This window comes from Gopherus evgoodei, chromosome 4 (assembly GCF_007399415.2).
Source record: "Gopherus evgoodei ecotype Sinaloan lineage chromosome 4, rGopEvg1_v1.p, whole genome shotgun sequence".
NCBI classification, from domain to species: Eukaryota; Metazoa; Chordata; order Testudines; family Testudinidae; genus Gopherus; species Gopherus evgoodei.
This window is the reverse complement of record NC_044325.1, coordinates 56,287,557-56,308,024: the sequence shown is the minus strand read 5'-3', so window position 1 is coordinate 56,308,024 and position 20,468 is coordinate 56,287,557. Positions and strand designations below refer to the sequence as shown.

The window sequence follows — 20,468 nt, the reverse complement described above, 5'->3', positions numbered from 1 at the left end:
CAGAGAGCATCCCGAGCTGGTGTAGAACGGATGTAAGAGCTCCACGCTAGCCTTGTACTCATGCCTGAGCAGGAGGGGGAGGGCGCTGTGGTCAGAGTGCACTATGGCTATTCTCTGCTTGCTGGGGCCCAGGAGAAGTAGGGAGTATGTCAGAGCAGACCTGTGGCAGGTATGAGACTCCACATAATATTACATTCGCTAACTACAACTGGACTAACATTTTGGCAGTATTTTTAATGATTGCCACTATAAATTACAAGCTCTCAAGGCTTAAAATTCCAGTCTGAGAGATTCCTCAGGATACGTTTCAAAGACTTTCTCAATGATGCATCTACTAGGTGGTGGGGAAGCACGGAGGGGAGACGGAGTGTAGCAGGGTGGTTACCCGCTCCAGTCCTGACAGAGTTAAAGCCACCCCTGGGAGAGGGCTGAGAAAAAAGCTGGGCTGATTGGGAGGCAGCCTCAGCTGGAGGACACGCCCCAAACAGACCCAGCTGGCCCTATAAAGAGGTCAGGGCAGCCAGGAGTTCAGAAGGCTCTCTGTGGTCTGAGAGGGAGCAGGGCCTGGCTGCCTAGCAGAAAGGGTACTAGGAGTGAAGCAGGGTTGGGAAAAGGCAGAGGAGCGTAGGAGCTCCTGGCTGGCAACTCCCCAGGCTGCAAGGCCTTGTTTAAGGCCTAAAAAGGTACTGGGTGGTAGAGGAAGGCAGCAGGTCCAATTCCCCCTCACCAGTGGCATACACTGCAGTCTGCCCCAGGGAACGAGGGCTAGTTGGTGACTGGCAGTAGCCTTACACTGAGGCAAGATGAGGATAGAGGGTGAGGGCTCTCCTGGGCAGGGAGACCCTGAGACTGAGGGGTTACTGCCAGAGGGGCAGCGCCCCAGAGACGGGCACTGGGAGGGACACGGGGGCCGGCAGTAAGGCAGATCACTAGCCTGCAGAGGGCGCTCCGGAAGCTAGACGAGCTAATTCCCAACAGAGACCAGCAGGAGATGCCACAGGGGTGAGTCTGCACACTTACACAGAGACTCCAAAAGATCTTCTTGCAATACCACTTCAGTCCTATTTTTAAAAAAGCATTCATAGCCATTTGTTTCAGTGATAGTGGCACTATGGTACTTTAGGCCCTTTGCTCTCACCAAACCTGGTTCCTCTGTAGCTAACTAAAATTTTGACCCATTGGCTTCCTTTCTGGAAGGGAATGGATGAGATAGAAAGCAGAGCAGCCCAGATGCCATGACCTGCGTTTGAAGATTGGAGGAGGGAAGTTAGGGACCAGAGCATCTGGAGCCACTACATTTTTCATAGGAAAAGATGGAGGTAGGAAGCACAGCAGCCTCTGAGCAGCTGCTTCTTTCACAGTGGAAGAGTGAGAGTGAAGTGAGGACTGAAAGCAGAAGAGGAGGAGGATCAAGCCTTCCATGTATCCTGGGCTGGGCAGCAGCAGGAGTGTCATCTATAGATCACTAAATTGTCAACAATGCCATATGTCCGCTACCATCAAGAACTGGAGAAATTCCAGTGGGATATCTTCAAAGTTTCAATATGTACTTGGAAACCTTGTAGAAAAAGAAAATCGAACTGAGAATAGTACAATTAACAGGTTCAGCCTACTAGAGATCTCATTATTCAAGGAGGGCTTCATCCACAGGGATAAGATATATTTACACTCTTGCCATTATTTTTCACCCCTACAACAGTGGAGAAACCAATTCTGTTAGTGTTTGTCTTTTCATATTCCACAAATGCAAAGAGTCAATAAGCATTAGAAAAGATTGACTCTTCAAGTTAAGTACTTTGAACGTTTTGCACATGTGTGTGTTTTTGCTGATATCACCAACTCCCTAACGTAAAGTGGAAGCTGCATTCCTTACAGCACTTCAGCTGTTACCTATTTCATCAACTGTAGCAAGAGAAAATAGAAGCCTGAAAGTTTGATCTTATGTCTTGGCAGGTAGATGAAGGTGGGAATGCATTTTAAATGAGTATGTATTTGTAACTTAAGTATACAACTGTATGCAGTTGGTGATACGGAATCCTAAAACAAATTAGTATTAATAGGCTGCATTCAATATTGCAGCAAACCTGTGTGGCTAAAGTAGTGGAATCACAATGGGTATTGATACGTAGCAGTCCCAACTGGGATAATGCTGACCATAAATATTATAGGAGCGTGGGGACATGTCTGGCATATGGAAACACCTGCCTTAATCTTTCTTTTTGTCCTTCATTCGAGCCGCTGTAAAGGCAGGGTTCAGATGCTGGAAAGGATTCTCCCAGAACTATATGCTTTAGAAAGGTGGGGCACTACTTCGGAAGTTTTCTTCTTAAAGTCTCTTACTTTCATGTTTATGTTTTAGGGTTGTTTTATTTAAAAAACAAACAAACAAAAAAAAAAAGACTGACCACTGAACTTACATACTCTTTTTTTTTTTTTTTCCTTTAAAGAAAACCTAGTTTGGCCCAAGTAGAAACCGAGCTCCTCTTCTATCTCAATGCAGTAGATACTCCTTGGGACCAGAGTAGCATTTAGAAATCCTCCATCACCATGGGATTTCATATGGAATAGCAGGAAGTGGCTAAAGAAATCATCAGAGCAGAAGCATAGGTGCAGTTGCAGAGAGGGGCAGAGCTGTACCAGTGATCTCATAAGCAAGACTCATGCTCACAGGCAGACAATAAGGGCAGGTCTACACTACCAGTAAAGTCGAAGTAACTTATACTGCCCCACTCCCCAAGCAATGCAAGTTTTCTGCTATCCACACCGGCGCTATGTCAGCAGGATATGCTCTCCTATCAGCATAGTGTGTCTTCACCAGACATGGTACAGCGGCGCCAATGTAGCCCTGTAGTGTAGACTTGCCCTAAAATACTAGTGTTGCTCTCAGTGTTTACTGTGATATTTCTTTTTAAAGAGACTTTCCTTTCAACTTTCGAGGAGCTTTAGTCAACTTTTCAAACAATTTTTTTCTTCAACTTTTTACCCACTAGAGTCACAAACACCATCTAAGATTAGGTGTTGTCAAATGCATGGAGTAAACTTGAAAGCAATGTGTATAGAAGTCTCATGGTCTCTGAAAACAGGAGTCAGTACCCCCTTCAAGAGAGTCATTCACATAGTAACAAACAAGAACAAACATATTTAAAAAAAAAAACAGGATTGCAAAAACCACACCTCATAGGGAGGTGTAGTGCCTGAACTACTTGCAACTCATTTTTTAAATTGACTTTATTACAGGTTGACAACACCCCTTTAGCAACAGGGTTATTCAGCCACCAGCAGTGCAAAATATGGCAGCAACATGTGCTTTCTAAGAGTAATTTCAATGAAAACTCCAAGGGGAGCTTCAGTTATGCAGAAAGCAATTATGTAGTTGGAAATAGGCCAGGATACTGGGGTTAATAAACCTACTCTTCCAAAAAGTACCTTAGTTTTATGTTGGGGGAAGGAAGGGGGGGGGAGAGAGAGAAATTGTGTCACCACAGTAACCCAATCAGTAAGTTATTTACTAGGATTTACATTATTCACTCGATACACAATATCACTCAAGCCACTAACCCTTAACAGTGAGGTCTCATGCAGTGGAAACACAATTTTAAAAGTTCCAGAAAGATTAGTTTGGTTTATTTAGCTCTCCAATCTTTATACAAACACACGAGATCTTTTCAAATACTTTAGTTAGGGAAATTTTTATTTGATTTAAGTTCTGCTTTTCAAAATTAAGACATCCTGAATCAAAGGAAATCAATCAGTTAAATTATTCTGTATGTCAAGAAGAGAGGGCATCTGTAAGTTGGAAAAGAAACCAAGTTAATTAAACTAGGGACATCAAATAGGAAGTTAGTTAAGGAGAGGAAAGACATTTTTAAGGAAGTTATTCCACTTCTGAGTTTTCTACTATAGATGTTACTATTTAGCTGTATATTCAAGTGAGCAGTTCAAGTGCTTTGGGCCTAGACGGCAGTTTACCTGAACAACGGGGACACCATGCAAGAGAAGAGAACTGTGCTTTCAGGATAATAAGAGTCCTGTGCTGAACACGAGATGGTGACCATCACCACAGCCTCACCAGATAAGAAGTTCAATTCTTGGCTACAGTATGCAGCAATGTTCATAGAGGTTAAGGCCAAAAGGGGCAGACCACTACATTTCACCAAGTTACCCCTGTAGTGAGCTTAGTATCGTGTCTGAGTAAAGCATAACTAGTTGTCTGAATTTGAAGACCTCAGGTGATGGAAAATCCACCACTTTCCTTGCTAGTTTCTTCCAATGGTCAATTACTCTCACTGAAAAATCTGTACCCGATCCTTAATTTCAATTTGTCTGGCATCAACTTCCAGCCATTGGTTCTTTTTATGACTTTCTCTGCTAGATTAAAAAGCTCTTGTAGACATGTCCTAAGTTTCTCACTGTGAGGCATTTTCTCTACCCTTTTAATAATTTGTGGTTCTTCATTACACACACTCTGGTTTTTAAACAGATTTTTTAAAACATGGGTACCAGAACTGCACACACTATTCTAGTATCAGTCTCGCAAATGCCACATAAAGAGATGAAAAAACCCACCTCGCTACTCACACCCAATTCTCTTTACACATCCAAGGATCATATGGGCTCTTTTTGCCACAGAATCACACTGGGAGCTCATATTCAGTTGTTTGTCCACTATAACCATAAATCCTTTTCAGAGTCACTGCTTTCCAAGATACAGTCCCCCATTCTGTAGATATGGCCTGCATTTCTTATTCACATTTGGCTGTACTAAAATGCCTTTTGTCTGAATGGGTCCAGGTTACCAAGCAATCCAAATACCCAGATCACTCTGCATGTCCACCCAGTCCTCATCATTATTTACCACTTTGCTACTGATTTTTTTTTTAAATTGCTGATGACAGAAAGATTGGCAATGTTATACTTAATTTCAGGCTGTTGATGAAAATTGAGGTCTAACATCAATTCCTGCAAAACTCCAATAGAAATACTCCCATTCAAATGATAATTCGCTGCAGAAGACTCCTTTTGTGATCTGTTAGTCAGTTCTTAATCTATTTTTTGCTTTATTGATACAATGTAGGGCTAATTTTTTTTAATCAGAATGTTGTGCAATTATAAGTCATACATCTGTTAAAAAGTACATCTACATGGAGACCTGAAGAACAGCTCTTTGTAAGCTTAAACCGGGGGCAGGCAACCTATGGCACGTGTGCTGAAGGCAGCACACGAGCTGATTTTCAGTGGCACTCACACTGCCCAGGTCCTCACCACCGGTCTGGAGGGCTCTGCATTTTAATTTAATTTTAAGTGAAGCTTCTTAAACATTTAAAAAACCTTATTTACTTTACAGACAATAGTTTAGTTATTATAGACTTATAGAAAGACCTTCTAAAAATGTTAAAATATATTAATGGCACATGAAACCTTAAATTAGAGTGAATAAATGAAGACTCCGCACACCTCTTCTGAAAGGTTGCTGACCCCTGGCTTAAATGCTTGTCTCACCAACAGAAGCTGGTCTAATGAAAGATATTACCTTATCCACTTTGTGTCTCTATATTACATCTATGCAGTTATCTTTAACAAACACAAACTTGTAATTTCACCAAGGAATTAAATCAGGTTTGTTTGACAAGACCTATTTTCTCTACTGACACATACTAATTTTATTCTTGTCTTAATTCTTTATTAATTGCATCCCATTTCCATGGTTTAGCCTGGAATTGATGTCAGGCTAACCAACCTATAGTTACCTAGGTCATTCCACTTGCACTCTCAGAATGCTGGCACAACATTAGGACTCTTCCAGTTTTCTGGAAGGATGATAAAATAGCTAGGGCACTAACCTAAGACTTGGGAGATCTAGTTTGAAGTCCCTGCTTGTCCAGAGACTTCCTGTGTGATTGGGGGAAAGTAACTTAGCCTCGCTGTGCCTCAGTCCCTCATCTAGGGCTTGGCTACACTTGCAGATGTCCAGCACCCATGGGAAAGAGGGGGAAGTCAGCGCCTGTGATCATGGGGCATCCTGGGTCCCTGCACAGCCTCCTCTCCCCAAACACTGATCAGCTCCAGTTGCTCCAAGCAGGGTATCAGTTGCTCTGCTGGCTAGATGATAAGTGAGAACTTGCCAAGAAAACAGGAAGGGGAGTTTCAAAGTTCCCAGGGCTTCACAGGCAGAGAGGGAGATGTCTGTTTACCTGGTATCAGAGCTGCAGGCCAGAGTGGTCACCTAGGCACCGTAGGATATCCTCAGGAGACTAAAAGCTCTGTAAACAGGCAGAACGTGTCTTCACTTGCACATTACTGCAAAAGCATCACTGGTAAGAACTGTATGCCTCTCGTGGAGGTGGATTTCTTTTTGCAGTGAAATTCTGAGTTTCACCACAAAAAAGTCACTGGCAAGTGTAGGTGCTCCCATAGTTTTTGCACGAAAAAGGGACTTTTTCCCCGCTCTAAATGGCAAGTGTAGACATGCCCTTAGACATAGGTGCAGCCGGAAACAAGGAGCAAAGGCAGCAGATGTTGGGGATTAGCCAAGGCTGGGCGTTGGTAGGGCAGATCTTGCAATGGGAGAGATGGGCAAGAGAGTCAAGGGTGGAGGATAGTGAAGCATGGAGAGAAACCACAACCATATCAGTGGAAGAAGGGAAAGGACTGAGAGTAGACAAAAAGTCATCAACATTGATGAACTAGAACTCACTGAAAAGTTGAATGACAAGGCATGAGAGAGAGGGCTGATGAGTGGTGCTGAAAGAGATCAGATTGGAGAGGGGAAGTTCAGCAACAGAAAGAGCTGGTTTGTTTCACCGGAAGAGCTGCAGGTGAAACAAAGTGGCCTGGGTGAGGAAATGTGTAATTAACTTTGCACAAAAGTTAATCAAAATTAACTAAGGCTCCTCTGAAGTTTCCCATGCCTCCTTATTAAAAGAATATTTGTTGCACTTTGTCTGTGCCCTGCTCTCTCATTCTTATGTGTGTTGGTGGTGGGATTGCGGCACACTTCCATCAGCATCTCTCCTCTTACCATCACAAGAGGTCCAACATAAAGTTACAGTTTTTCTTAATGCAAAGCACATAGGGTGGGGAGAAGAGGGATTCAAGAGAACATGTTTTTGCTGACCCATCCTTTCCCATGCCTGCAGCTTTTATTACCGTCTTGATGTTCCCTTTCAATTGTGACAGATCATAGGAATTCACAATTAATCCCCTCCACAACTTTTCATGAGATTGCACCTCTGTTTCATATATTGGACTCAAAACCATTTTGGTGTGTGGTGAAAGAAGAGTCACATTCACGTGAATTATTCTGAAAACACTCAAGAAAAAAAACGTACACAAACCAAAACTGATCTAAAAATTGAACTTTGGACACTCCTATATTGAGAGGTCACTAAATAAATGCATATAGAAGGGGCAATAGAGGGAGTACTATATACACTGTTTACTCCTTTATTAACAAAAGGAAGTGTGCAAACAAATGACCTTAAGCCTAATTACCAGGGCAGAAACTAGTCCTCAAATACCCTCATACAAAATCAGAATGTGAGCCACTTATATTACTCACCCATTGAACTACAAATTTTGTTTACTTTTTTCCCTATTTGCTCTGCACAAATATATCTAATAGACTAGTACAGGATAAGACTCAGTTACTGTCGCCATTTTTGGCCATAGAGACACCGCCCACATATGGAATAATACACGCAAACCTGAATCCAAGATTATTTTTTCTTGAAACCAACTGTTCTCAATAAACTGAGTGAAAATTCTTCCCACCGCTCAAGAAACTTTTTTATTATATTGGAAGGAAAAGAAACTTTTATGCTACTAACTAGACAAAATTCTACACTCAGTGTAAATCCACAAGCACACAATTGCAATCAACTGACTCACTCCCAATTTGCACGGAAAATTTCTCAGTTTCCTCATCAGCAATACCCACCTAAGTCTTAGGATATTGAAAGGCTGAATTAATATTTATAAAATGCTCTGACAGCCTCAGATGAAATGCACTGCGTAATAGTCTGGTAATGTTACACATGTAGCACAGTAACATTCCCCAGAAGACTCCTGAAGAACGTTACATGGAATAATGTCAGAGAACACTGGCAATTCCCTCCCCCACTACACATATTTGCTCTCGTTAACTGAAGTTAAACTACTGTGGTTGAATAACTTTGGAATAAAAAATTAGACAGAATATGTGAACAAAGCGAAGTCACTAAATTGTATCTACAATTTTTCAAAAACATTTCAAATGAACAATTTTCAGTCTATGGCTTCTTCACTCCAGCTACTGCTCTCTGTGGTGAGCAACCAGCCCCTTGGGGTTCCTGCTCACTTACCAGATAACAAACAGCAGACAAGTAGGATGCCCAGATAGCAACTGTGAAAAACCAGGACATTTTTTTTTTCAGAGGCTGGGGGAAGATAGAGTATAATTTTGTGTATAAAACAAACTCCCCTAATATCAGGACATCTGGTCACCCTACAGATAAATGATCAAATAATAAACTTCTGGCAAAGGTTCCTGAAACTCTGAAGGGATTCATGAACAATTTTATAAATATACAAAAATCATCCAGGGATCTACGGAGTGTGATTCCCCACAAACACAGTAACAATTCTAACTCAAAGCATTTGTTCAAAAATACATTCACAAATCTGTTTTCCCTCCCATTATGGTGTCTGTCCCTCACTCAAAATTACTGAGAGTTTTGCTCTTAACTACAGCGAAGGCAGGATCAAGCCCTATTTGACCAACTGTATCGTATGTTTAATGAGAGCCAAATCCTGCATAGATATAGATGCGTAATTTACACCCTCATCTGTTTAAGTCAATAGAGTATTCATGAGTAAAGTTACATATGTAAGTATAAGGAGGATCAGGTCCCAAGACATTGTCCAGAGCCGTGACAAAGGAGCTACAAGAATAACGATGAGCACTTCATTTCCTCCTACCCCCGAAATATTTAATTTCTCTTCTACAACCAAGGAATAACAAAAGAGGCTTTATTTTATTTGACACAGCTGTTAAGCCACGTTTCTTATTTTTGTATAGAAAACAATGGGAACATTTTGGGAATGTTTCCTGAAAGTATTCTCAACTTTCACCTTTCAACTGGGCTTTTTATTTAAAAAGCCAAAAGTATAGTTTTTGGTTTTTAATAAAACCACTTCAGTTAAAGATTTTAATAATTTTTTTTTCAGTAAAACCTCCTCCATTTTTTAAATAGCATGTTTGTTTTGTTGTTAAAGGGCTCAGATGCTTCAGCAATGGATGCATGCACATAAACAAATGTATATAACCATTTAAAAAAAAACTCCTTTAAAACAGTTAAGATCATGCCATTATCAAGTGTCAGAAAATTCAATGTAAAGTTGACACCCATGTCAGTGAGTTTAAGGGGTATTAGCATCCATGCCAGAATTTCACAGCTTTAACACAGAAGTGTTTACATTATTTTTTAAAATTATATAGCTTTGTAATCTAAACATTATCCTCTAGGGCCTAGCAAGTGCAAATACATATTTATAACCTACACCAAAGGTAGTCAACAGGCAGACTGCAGACCAAATAAAAACTGCCAGACCCTGAATGGTCCCTGAAATCTTTTTATTTGCTTATTCTCATTACTGGGGGGGCTGTGTTATTTTCTCTGAAGTCTGGACCTTGACTGTACCTTAACCAAGAAACTGAAACCATGACAAAAAAATGACTAGCCCTGACAAACAACATTACAAAGCCAAACAGACCAGCACTGTGCTGATGAATAAAAACCAGACAACAAGACTAATCTAGTTTCATTATGTAAACTGAAGACTAAACACTGAAAAGAAGAGTAAAAAATAGTATCCAAAAAATCTAATTTGCTTCCTTTATCACTAATTTTTAAAACTCAGTGCAATTGTCACCAAAGGATGTGAAGTCTCATGCAACATGCCGGACCTGTTGCATAAATATTACATCATGGAATTTGTGAAATTCCTTCCTGACCTTTCTTGTTTATAACCCAAAATATGGAAATAGCTGCCCTCATTTTTTTGTCTTAGCTAATTTAATGCAGATATTCTTGTGCAAGTATCAAATCCTTTTTTGAATCAGGCTTCCTCTGAGGTTGAGGATGGAGAGGTCACATATGGAGCAACTGTTTGTGAAAAGTGTTTGCCCATTTAGGCCTTGTCAACACTACAAAATTAAGTCAACTTAAGTCCACTACAATTTCGTGCTCCTTCTGTTAGTGGTGCAGGTGGAAGCACTCCTGGTGAGAATCAACTGAAATGGGGCATTGCGGGACACTAACAGGTGGAGCCTGTCAGCCCTGCATGGAACTCAGAGCTGGCTCCTACCACAGCTTGGGTTGTCAGCGCCAAGGCAAGAGGGAGAGGCTCCACCTGTCAGCCCCACTCAGGACTGACAGCCAACAGGTGATGTAACTAACAGTGTCCATGTGGACATTGCACCCCCCTAAGTACATCAATATAAGCGCTACACCTATTGTGTAGATGCAGTTATGTCGAAGGAGGGGGGAATTACTTCGGTGAATGCAGCATTCTAGTGTAGACACTGACATAAGTAGGTTGATGTAAGCTGCCTTGGGTCAACCTTTAGATACCAGAAAAATAAGACAAAATACCCTATGTTGAGTTCATTCAAGACCACAGTGATTGTCTAGTTTCACCCACATAGTTGTGTTGGGGCACTGGATGAAGTTCACCACATGTTTTGATAGGCATATGTAGGACCCCTGAACCTTGAAAGGAGTGTTATAGGGCAGGATGGCATATCAATCATCATAGCAGTGAAAATACAGTTGCAGGTTTAGCATCTGTTGTTATGGCAGTTCAAAAGCTTGTCTCTCAGCAAAAGAAGTTGGTCCAATAAAACATATTACCTCACCGACCTTGTGTGTCTCATATCCTGGGACCAACACAGCTACAACAATACTGCAAACATGAGGGAGGCCTTCATTTATAAAGAAACCTGTTTAAGAAAGTGATAAAACAGAATTTTGCCTTAATGCTCAACCATGAAGAATTAGAACGTCACAAACAAGAAGTATGCAAAAAGTTAATGGAATTGCAGCAACAAGTCCTCGTTAGAGAAAGGAAAGGAAGCACACTTTAATAGATTGCCAAATAAAGTGACAAGGGCTTAAAGGAGAAGTTATTGCTCAAATACCTGCATTTTACAAAGGGCCAAGGAGCAAAAAAAAAAAAAGATAGACCACTTTACCTTACGAGTACACTATTTCACAAATCTTGTCATTGTGATTATTGCTTAGTGAATGTCCTTTCCAATTTTACTTCTGCTATATATAGCCTTAACGAACATAGTACCTGTTTTCCTGAAAAACCACGGTCACTTCTGTTGTGGTATCTTAGATCCAAAAAAACCCTACAGAACTAGTTACTATTTCTGGGATATTTCTGAGAGGATTGGACTCAGGGCCTTTTTTTGAACACTTCCATATCTACATGGCCTATGGCATCCTTCAGGGCACAGTTCTACCTTTTTCTTCCTTTATTTTATGCTGTAGTTTTATTGTACATCAGAAAGGACTATTTATTGTATGCGGTAGTGTCCATTTCCATTTTGCTCTACTCTCCAGAGCATGTGGGGATTTATCTGGAATATGACACCTATTTTCAAAATATTGGTTTAGTTGTTTTCTATTAACCAGGTGCCTAGAAGAGGTTTTAAAAACAAAAAAAACACCCCAAAGATTTATTATTAGTGGTAAGATGTTGCATTGCCCTCAGGTTATATATGTAGATCTCAGTTACTTGCTAATTCACAAAAAGTTAAAGTGGAAGTTAAGCTGCCTTATTTACATTCACCAGTATAGCTAGGATCAGTGTGGTTGTACATACAGTAACTCCTCACTTAACATTGTAGTTATGTTCCTGAAAAATGCAACTTTAAGTGAAACGATGTTAAATGAATCCAATTTTCCCATAAGATTTAATGTAAATGTGGAGGGTTAGGTTCCAAGGAAATTTGTTTTGGGCAGACAAAAGGCACTATATACTGTACAGTACTGTACTGTGGTTGGGAAGTGCCCCTGGCTTACCCCACACAGGCACAGCCCGCTGCAGGCAAGGACACTAGGAAGCACCTTCGCAGCAGCAATTGCAGCTTCCCCGGAGAAGAACAGGCGCTGACTTTGCTGGGGGAGTCTCCAGGCCCACCTCTTCCCACCCCCACTCCACCTCCTCTCCGGAGCAACCACATCCTTGCTCCTTTCCCCCCCCAAAGTCCTAAGCACCACTAAACAGCTGTTTGGTGGCGCTTAGGACTTTCTGGGAGGGAGGGGAAGTGGAAGCGGAGACGTGGCACTTCCCTTCTCCACCTCCTCCCAGAAAGTCCTAAGTGCCGCCAAACAGCTGTTAAGCGTGAAGCCCTGAGAGGGAGGTGGAGGACTGGGGAAGCACTGCGTCTCCGCTCCTCCCTCTCCCTTTGAGAAAGCTGTTAGGTGGCGCTTAGGACTGTTTAGCAATGCTTAGGACTTTCTGGGAGGGAGCGGGGGAGCGGAAACACAGTGCTTCCCTACTCCTCCCTCTCCTGCCCAGAAAGTCCTAAGCGCCAGTGGGGAAAGCGCTGGGAGGGAGGGGGAGGAAGCGGAGAATTGGAACTTGTGCAGTGCTCCTTTGTAAAATCGCTGCTCTTCCACAGAATCTTACAAGCAGTGGACAGAGCAGGCATCCAAATGACATTATAAGGGAGCATTGCACAACTGTAAACGCGCATGCTCCCTAATAAAGCAGCGATGTAACTTTGAAACAACATTAAGCGGGAGGACATTAAATGAGGAGTTACTGTACAGCAATCCACCATGTAGGTGGATTTGTAAACTGTCCAGAGTGTATAGCTTCAAGACACAAATTAATTGGAAGATCTACAGATATGTCTACACTACGAGATTATTCCGATTTTACATAAACCGGTTTTGTAAAACAGATTGTATAAAGTCGAGTGCACGCGGCCACACTAAGCACATTAATTCGGTGGTGTGCGTCCATGGTCCGAGGCTAGCGTCAATTTCTGGAGCGTTGCACTGTGGGTAGCTATTCCGTAGCTATCCCATAGTTCCCACAGTCTCCCCCGCCCCTTGGAATTCTGGGTTGAGATCCCAGTGCCTGATGGGGCAAAAATCATTGTCGCAGGTGGTTCCGGGTAAATGTCGTCAGTCATTCCTTCCTCCGGGAAAGCAACGGCAGACAATCATTTCGCGCCCTTTTTCCCTGGATTGCCCAGGCAGATGCCATAGCACGGCAACCATAGAACCCGTTCAGCCCTTTTTTTTTTTTTTTTTTTTTTTACTGTCACTGTATGTGTACTGGATGCCGCTAACAGAGGCGATACTGCAGCGCTACACAGCAACATTCACTTGCCTTTGCATGACAGCAGAGACGGTTATCAGTCGTTCTGTACCGTCTGCTGCGCCATTTGAGATGACGGTTATCTCTTCTGTACTGTCTGCTGCTGTCATGAGTGCCCCTGGCTGAGGTCGGCCGGGGACACAAAGACAAAAATGGGAATGACTCCCCAAGTCAATCCCTCCTTTATGGTATCTAAAAATAGAGTCAGTCCTGCCTAGAATATGGGGCAAGTGTACTAGAGAACCAGTGTATCAGAGAACCAGAGAGCACAGCTGCTCCGTGTCAGATCCCACAGAAATGATGAGCCGCATGCCATTCACGGGGGGTGCTTCTGCAACAACCCCACCCGTTGCTTCCGTCCTCCCCCAACCTTCCTGGACTACCGTGCCAGTGTCCCCCCCATTTGTGTCATGAAGTAATAAAGAATGCAGGAATAAGAAACACTGACTTGTTAGTGAGATAAAATGAGGAGGAAGCAGCCTCCAACTGCTATTAGTCCAGGCAGGACATTAAGCGGTGTGGGGGAGAGGAGCCCAGCATCCCGCTGCTATGATAGTCCAGGCAGTACAGAATCTTTTCTTTACACATGAAAGGGAGGGGGATGATGGAGTTCAGCCCCCAGTTGCTATGATGAAGATGGTTACCAGCCATTCTGTACCATCTACTGGGAATGACCGGGAGTCATTCCTATTTTTACCCAGGCACCCCCGGCTGGCCTCACTTGAGGCCAGCCAGGAGCACTCAGCAGATAGCAACCATATTGTACCGTCTGCCACCAGGGAGGGAAGAGGAGCGGATACTGCTCTTTACTGCCGCAGCATCGCGTCTACCAGCAGCATGCAGTAGACATAGGGTGACATTGAAAAAAGTCAATAAACGATTTTTTTCCCTTTTCTTTCACCGGGGGGGGAAGGGGTAAATTGACGAGCTATACCCTGAACCACCCCGGACAATGTGTTTGACCCTACCAGCATGGAGAGCTCAGCCAAGAATGCAAATGCTTTTTGGAGACTGCTGGGGACTGTGGGATAGCTGGAGTCCTCAGTACCCCCTCCCTCCCTCCCTCCCTCCAGGAGCATCTATTTGATTCTTTGGCTTTCCGTTACGCTTGTCACGCAGCACTGTGCTGTGGACTCTGTATCATAGCCTGGAGATTTTTTTCAAATGCTTTGGCATTTCATTTTCTTTAACAAAGCTCTGATAGAACAGATTTGTCTCCCCATACAGCCATCAGATCCAGTATCTCCCGTACGGTCCATGCTGGAGCTCTTTTTGGATTTGGGACTGCATTGCCACCCATGCTGATCAGAGCTCCACGCTGCACAAACAGGAAATGAAATTCAAAAGTTCGAGGGGCTTTTCCTGTCTACCTGGCCAGTGCATCCGAGTTCAGATTGCTTTCCAGAGCGGTCACAGTGGTGCATTGTGGGATACCACCCGGAGGCCAATACCGTCAATTTGCGGCCACACTAACCCTAATCCGATACAGTAATACCAATTTTAGCACTACTCCTCTTGTTTGGGAGGAGTACAGAAACCGATTTAAAGAGCCCTTTATATCGATATAAAGGGCCTCATTGTGTGGATGGGTACAGCGTTAAATCGGTTTAACGCTGCTAAAATCGGTTTAAACGCGTAGTGTAGACCAGGCCTACGAGTGCTTCAACTCACACACATCTTGAGCTCCACAATGTTCCTAAGGGTACGTCTAGACTACCCACTGTATCGGCAGGTAGCGATTGATTTCTTGGGGATCGATGAGACAATCGATGAGACGCGATATATCGATCCTCAAACACGCTCCTGTCGACTCCGGAACTCCACCAGCACGAACTGTGGCAGCGGAGTCGACAGGGGGAGCTGCGGACGTCAATCCCGTGCCATGAGGACGAGAGGTAAATCAATCTAAGATACTTCGACTTCAGCTATTCACGTAGCTGAAGTTGCGTATCTTAGATCGATTCCCCCCGCCCCTAGTGCAGACCAGCCCTAAGCTTCACAGTCTAGGAAAATTGGGTCCAGGAAACACTTGGATGTCTTTGCCATATACACTACAGAATTGTACAGCTAATGTGATATTAAGACTATGGCAGCCTTCTGCCTCCTGCTCTCCATCAAATCCGGGGGGGGGGGGGAAGACATACCAAAGCTGAGATGCAAACATTTTTGTCCAACACTGCTGAGAACAGCCTTAAACAAACCACTCTCTGATGTGTAAATGCCAAAGTTGGGCGGGAGGGGAGAGAGAAAAATCCACCACTACTTTAGATAGCTTAAGAATACACCAAAAAAAAAATTAGAGCGATAACAGTAGTTACAGTTTTTCTATCTAGATTCATCAGTGAACAGGCTTTTATTTATTTAACTCTAGAGAGCATGTACATAACATGTAGAAAATGGACCTGACATGTTTGTTTGTTACCACTCCCTCTCTCCCAATAAAAAACCCCAAAGAGGGACAAAGTACATTCATCTCCTCTTAATTGTTTCTGAATGCTATAGTGTAACCTATTAAACACAACAAAGACAATGCAGAATTCATAAACTTCTCAGGGAACATTTCTCTTTTAAAGTTCAACTGGCCAAAATATACAAAGTTTGAAGTATCATGGGAGATTACAAAGAACACCAAAAAAAACCAATCACATAAGAACTCCCTAAACAGCTAATTATTGTCAACCCATCGTCTGTTTTCAACACGTACTGCTGAAAAATCATGGACCTCCTTACAGGAAAATAAGCTGAACTGAGTCTGAGATACAAGAAGAAAAATCTACTTATCTGAAAAAGGCCCTAAGAACACATCATTATGTAATCTCTGAATGCAAACACTGTAACTTTCATTTTAATGCAAATTTTCATTTTACTGATCAGGATCTTTGACCCGGAGGCAAAGAGACATATCAACAACTCCAGGAAGTTTGTCTGTAGGACTAATTCTTAGAGATAATGGCTTCCACATTCCCCCATCACATTCCTCCCTTGGCTGAAAGAGCTGTTAAATTATCCAGTCTTGACAAAAAGTGAGGAAAGAGCTTCCTATTTGAACATCTACATGGTTATACCATCACTGGGGTTTCTTTTCTGTTGTCTCCTTCAAGGGGAATTTATTTTCTTTTTGGGGACAGTGGTTAAATGACATTAGAATAGCTATCTACACCTATGAAGAACACTGCCATTAAGACGACACAGGAAAATTACAGAGATGGAGGGTGGGGGAAACTGTCTTTTGCTAAATGTCCAGTGCTGTTTAGTTATCCAGTTTAACCAATGCTATGCCTGTTCCTTTCCTGTCACCTAAAGGACAGAAGAAGAGAGACAGGAGGTTTTAATGACCTCCTCCACAGAAGTGTGCTGCAGCCTTGATTAGATACACCTAGCAGAGGAGACTCAAGGTAATGCATTGCCCTTCCTCCAATTTCAATAAGGAAAGATGGAAGAGTCTGTTCTTCCTTTTGAATAGGAACAGCAGAATACCTGAGGAGATGCCAGCACTCTTCTTGTCATATGACCTAGGATGAGAGATTCTTAAGAATTTCTCTGTTAAACTGCAGAGTATTGAATTTGTTAATTTCTTCGTTAAATTGCAGAGAGTGTTGATAACATCACCTCTGCCTCACAATAAAGTTAGACAAAGGATAAAATGAAGGCATTCCTGAGAGATCATTCACATTAGCAGAGATTGGACATTCAGGTGACTAACTTAAGCCACAAAAGGTAGACAGGGAAGGAACAGATTGACAAATTTTTTTTGTTTTAAATGCAAAGATTCCATTGCAGTGTTTTGGATCTTAACAGCACCACTGAATGAGGCTTACAAATCTAGTGGCACTGTCCACCCTAGATGAAAAGGAAAACAGTGAACAAGCAACATAACGGTGAACAAATGTAACCTTGCCAATCAAGTGTATTGTTTTAACATTTTATAAGAAACACACACAGCAGTTTAAACCATTATATACTTATTTTTATCCTTATCTTTATTCCTTTAAGAATCTCATCAGTAGGAGATGAGGGAAAATGACCATTTCTAGACTACATAAGCATATCTGGAACAATTCCCTACTAGCAGTCTCTACCTTTAACATCCCTTCTCTGCTATAGGAAAAGCATATTCAGTTACTGAGCAGAAAGATCCCAAGAAGGGGGGAAGGTGAAGACCACAGGAGCCTTCTCTCCCGCTCTTCTTCTTGTCCGCTTTCAAAGCCTTAGAGTGTAGAGGCCAAGGGTAGACAAACTGGGTCACACTCTGATTTTGGTTACGCCAATAGCTCCAGGGACGCTGTCCTGATTTCTACGGGAGCTGCCGCCAACTCCAAACTCTGAGCTGAGGTGTCCGCCTTCCCAGCCCCCAACCCCCACGCAAAGATCTCACCCCATCCCGTGTAACTAGCAAACAAAACACTTTGCAAGAAAAATAAAAGCCACAATCAGACACTAGAAACCCAAACTATCCGCTTGTAAATATGTAACTTTTGCTGCAGTAAATACCAACGCAGAAATGCCGTCAGGCTATATGGCTCCGAACCCCCTGACTGCAATGGGAACTGTAACACGGACATCAAGGGGACAGGATCTGGCCCTTAAAAACGCCCCATCCCAGGCTGCTCTCTCCAAGCCAGAGCCTGATCGCAACACGTAACAATGTGGTTTTCCTAGAAGGAAAGCCGGACTGCGTTTACAATGGGATAACGAGCCCCAGCGCGGGCCACAAACCCTTCCAGGATTGGCATATGTGGGCTTCCAAAGGCGGTTTAATCCTTCACTCTCGGGGCTGCTACTTCTTCATACTTCGCGGGAGAACATCGCCCGGCAGCGTCCAAACCCAGCACACCCGGAAAAAGCGAACCCAGCGGGGCGGCCACTCACCGGAGCCTCTGCACAACATGAACTTCAGGGCAGCTCAACTGCCTGACACAGGCTGCTGCTGCTGCCAGCAAGTTACACTGGAAATAGCAAAGCCTCCCCCGCCCTCCAGCAACTACTGCAGCTGCAGCAGCCCTGCCACGCGTAACTCCCGGCTGCAGCGGGGCAAAGCAGCAGTGGCCGCGGGCAGATCTACCTTTGTGCCCGGATCCTGACGCTGCTCTCCGGGCTGAGCGCGCTCTGCTGCCCACTCCAGTACTCACTCACTGAATCTCAGCGGCCGGGCTGCCACCCAGCTGTCAGCCCAGAAGCGTGAGTGCAGCCTCACGTGCGGGTGCTGAGCCAATCCAGAGCGCGAACTGCTCCCCCACACACACCCCCTTCCCGGCCCATGCGAACTGCGATCGCTCCAAGAGCTCACTTCGGGTTTGGGACTTTCCAGCGGAGGGAGAAGGTGCCGGATCCCAAGCGAGCAAGGTTGAGAAAAGCTAAAGGAAGACTGATTGCCTTGAAATCGACAAAGAGAAATCAAGGAGAGTTATGTGCCTAAATACCTTTCAGGATCTGGGCCTTAGACTCAGTAACGCTGTGGTTAAAAATTGGAGCTGGCCAAAAAAATCTATCCAAACTTTTTTGCCCCCAACAAAATGGCTATTTTGACAAAACAGAAACTTTCCCAAAAAAGTCCATTAAAAAAAAGGCACAGGTTTTGAGTAAAAAAGGTAGAATATTTTGCTTTTTCAACGGAAACCTATTTTAAACAAAAACATTTTTGCTTTAGACAAAATTTCGCAATTTGCACTATAGTAATTGCAGGATGTGGCCTTTGTTGACTTCCCAGAAAAGGAGATTTATTGGTACAGGAGCAGCTTAGAGGAGTCTTAAGCAAACACCTATGAACCTGAGTGGCTTCACAAATGAGTTGCATTCAGGGAGACAACTGGCATGTTTGCAGGGCTGGGTCTTAAGTGTGGAATTAAAAATTTTTTGAAGATATTTGAAATCCAAACAACATGGAATTCATTTAGAAAATGTAATTCTAGTTTTCTGTGTCATAAGCTTCACAATACTAAATTTGCTGAGAAAAGTTGACATTATACCCACCTAGTGACAGAATGCAAATCAGTATGGGAAGGAATTTTTGCCTTATTGAATGAATTCAGGGACTGAATCTTAAACAGCAATGGATAATGTTACGGTAGGAAGAACAGTAACTACCAATGTAGGCCCTGATCCTACAACTTTTTCTGTCTGCATGGAGCTTCCATTTTAAGGTCCACCTGCCTGGAACAACTTGCAGGATCAAGACCATATTTTGCTACAGTACTTGTCAAATTATTTTGATTATTAAATGAGAAGATTTGTCCTACTTTTGGCGTGTCCCATGTGACATGACATTAGCATACAATGTCACCGTGACATCAGTCCCAATTCAACGTTTAAAAACAGGTAAACCAGCTAGAATGAAAATCCTCTTGATCTGTTTTCATGTCTATAATGTTAAGAGGGTATTTTGTAATGTTTTCAGTTGCATTTTTTTTATTTTTACAGCATTTGAGGAGAGCTAGTATTTAACTATACAGTTTTAGTCATGAGTTTTATATTTACAATCATTTTATCTAACAGTGCACACTAAGAGTTCACTAGCCACTTAGTTCAGTTTTGCTTCTTAATCAACTATATTTCCCACTAAAGTTAAGTGAAGCTTAATCATCAATCATTAGAGGGCAGGATTGGGCCCTGTATCATTACAATCTGTTAAATTTTCATTCATTTAGGATTCAATCCAACATCCATAGAATCTATGGAATGACTCCCATAAATTTCAGAGTTTTGGATGGGGGCTGTGGAAAACATCCAACCTAGCTGACACTGTGTTAGACTCAGTAACAGAACCTCTTCCAAGTGTCTGACCTTCTACCATTATGTACTGGGGACCTGTTATTTTTCATTTGGCCAGCACCGACCCGTTTTCCCTGTAGCATGAGGTTAAACTCTCAGATCAGGTCCTTTCTTTCTGAGACTCTCATTGCCAATACAGCCAGCTGTTTCCAGCACTCACAGTTTTTTGATCTAATGCACAGCTTTGGAAGAAAGCCAAGGGCAACTGGCCAGGACTTCCAAAAGGGTAAAGCCACAAGCAACCAGCCAAAGAAGCTAGCCCTCCTCACGTTGCTATAAAATGCAATATTGCTGATACCAAGAAATCACAGGACAGGCCTCAA

The 20,468-nt window shown here is 42.9% G+C and overlaps 1 protein-coding gene across 2 annotated transcripts in view; it reads right to left on the bottom strand.

Annotated features, from left to right (window-relative positions):
* The window catches only part of STXBP6 (syntaxin binding protein 6), a 239,358-nt gene extending 220,835 nt beyond the window's left edge, over positions 1-18,523 (bottom strand). Inside the window, exon 1 of one of the 2 annotated variants that reach the window (XM_030559362.1) lies at positions 18,440-18,523. The gene's annotated coding sequence lies outside the window, so the exon portion shown is untranslated. Of the gene's footprint in view, positions 1-18,246; positions 18,302-18,439 lie in introns of those variants that run through there. The other variant, XM_030559363.1, reaches the window with a different exon arrangement.
* Between the last annotated feature and the right edge of the window lie 1,945 nt (positions 18,524-20,468).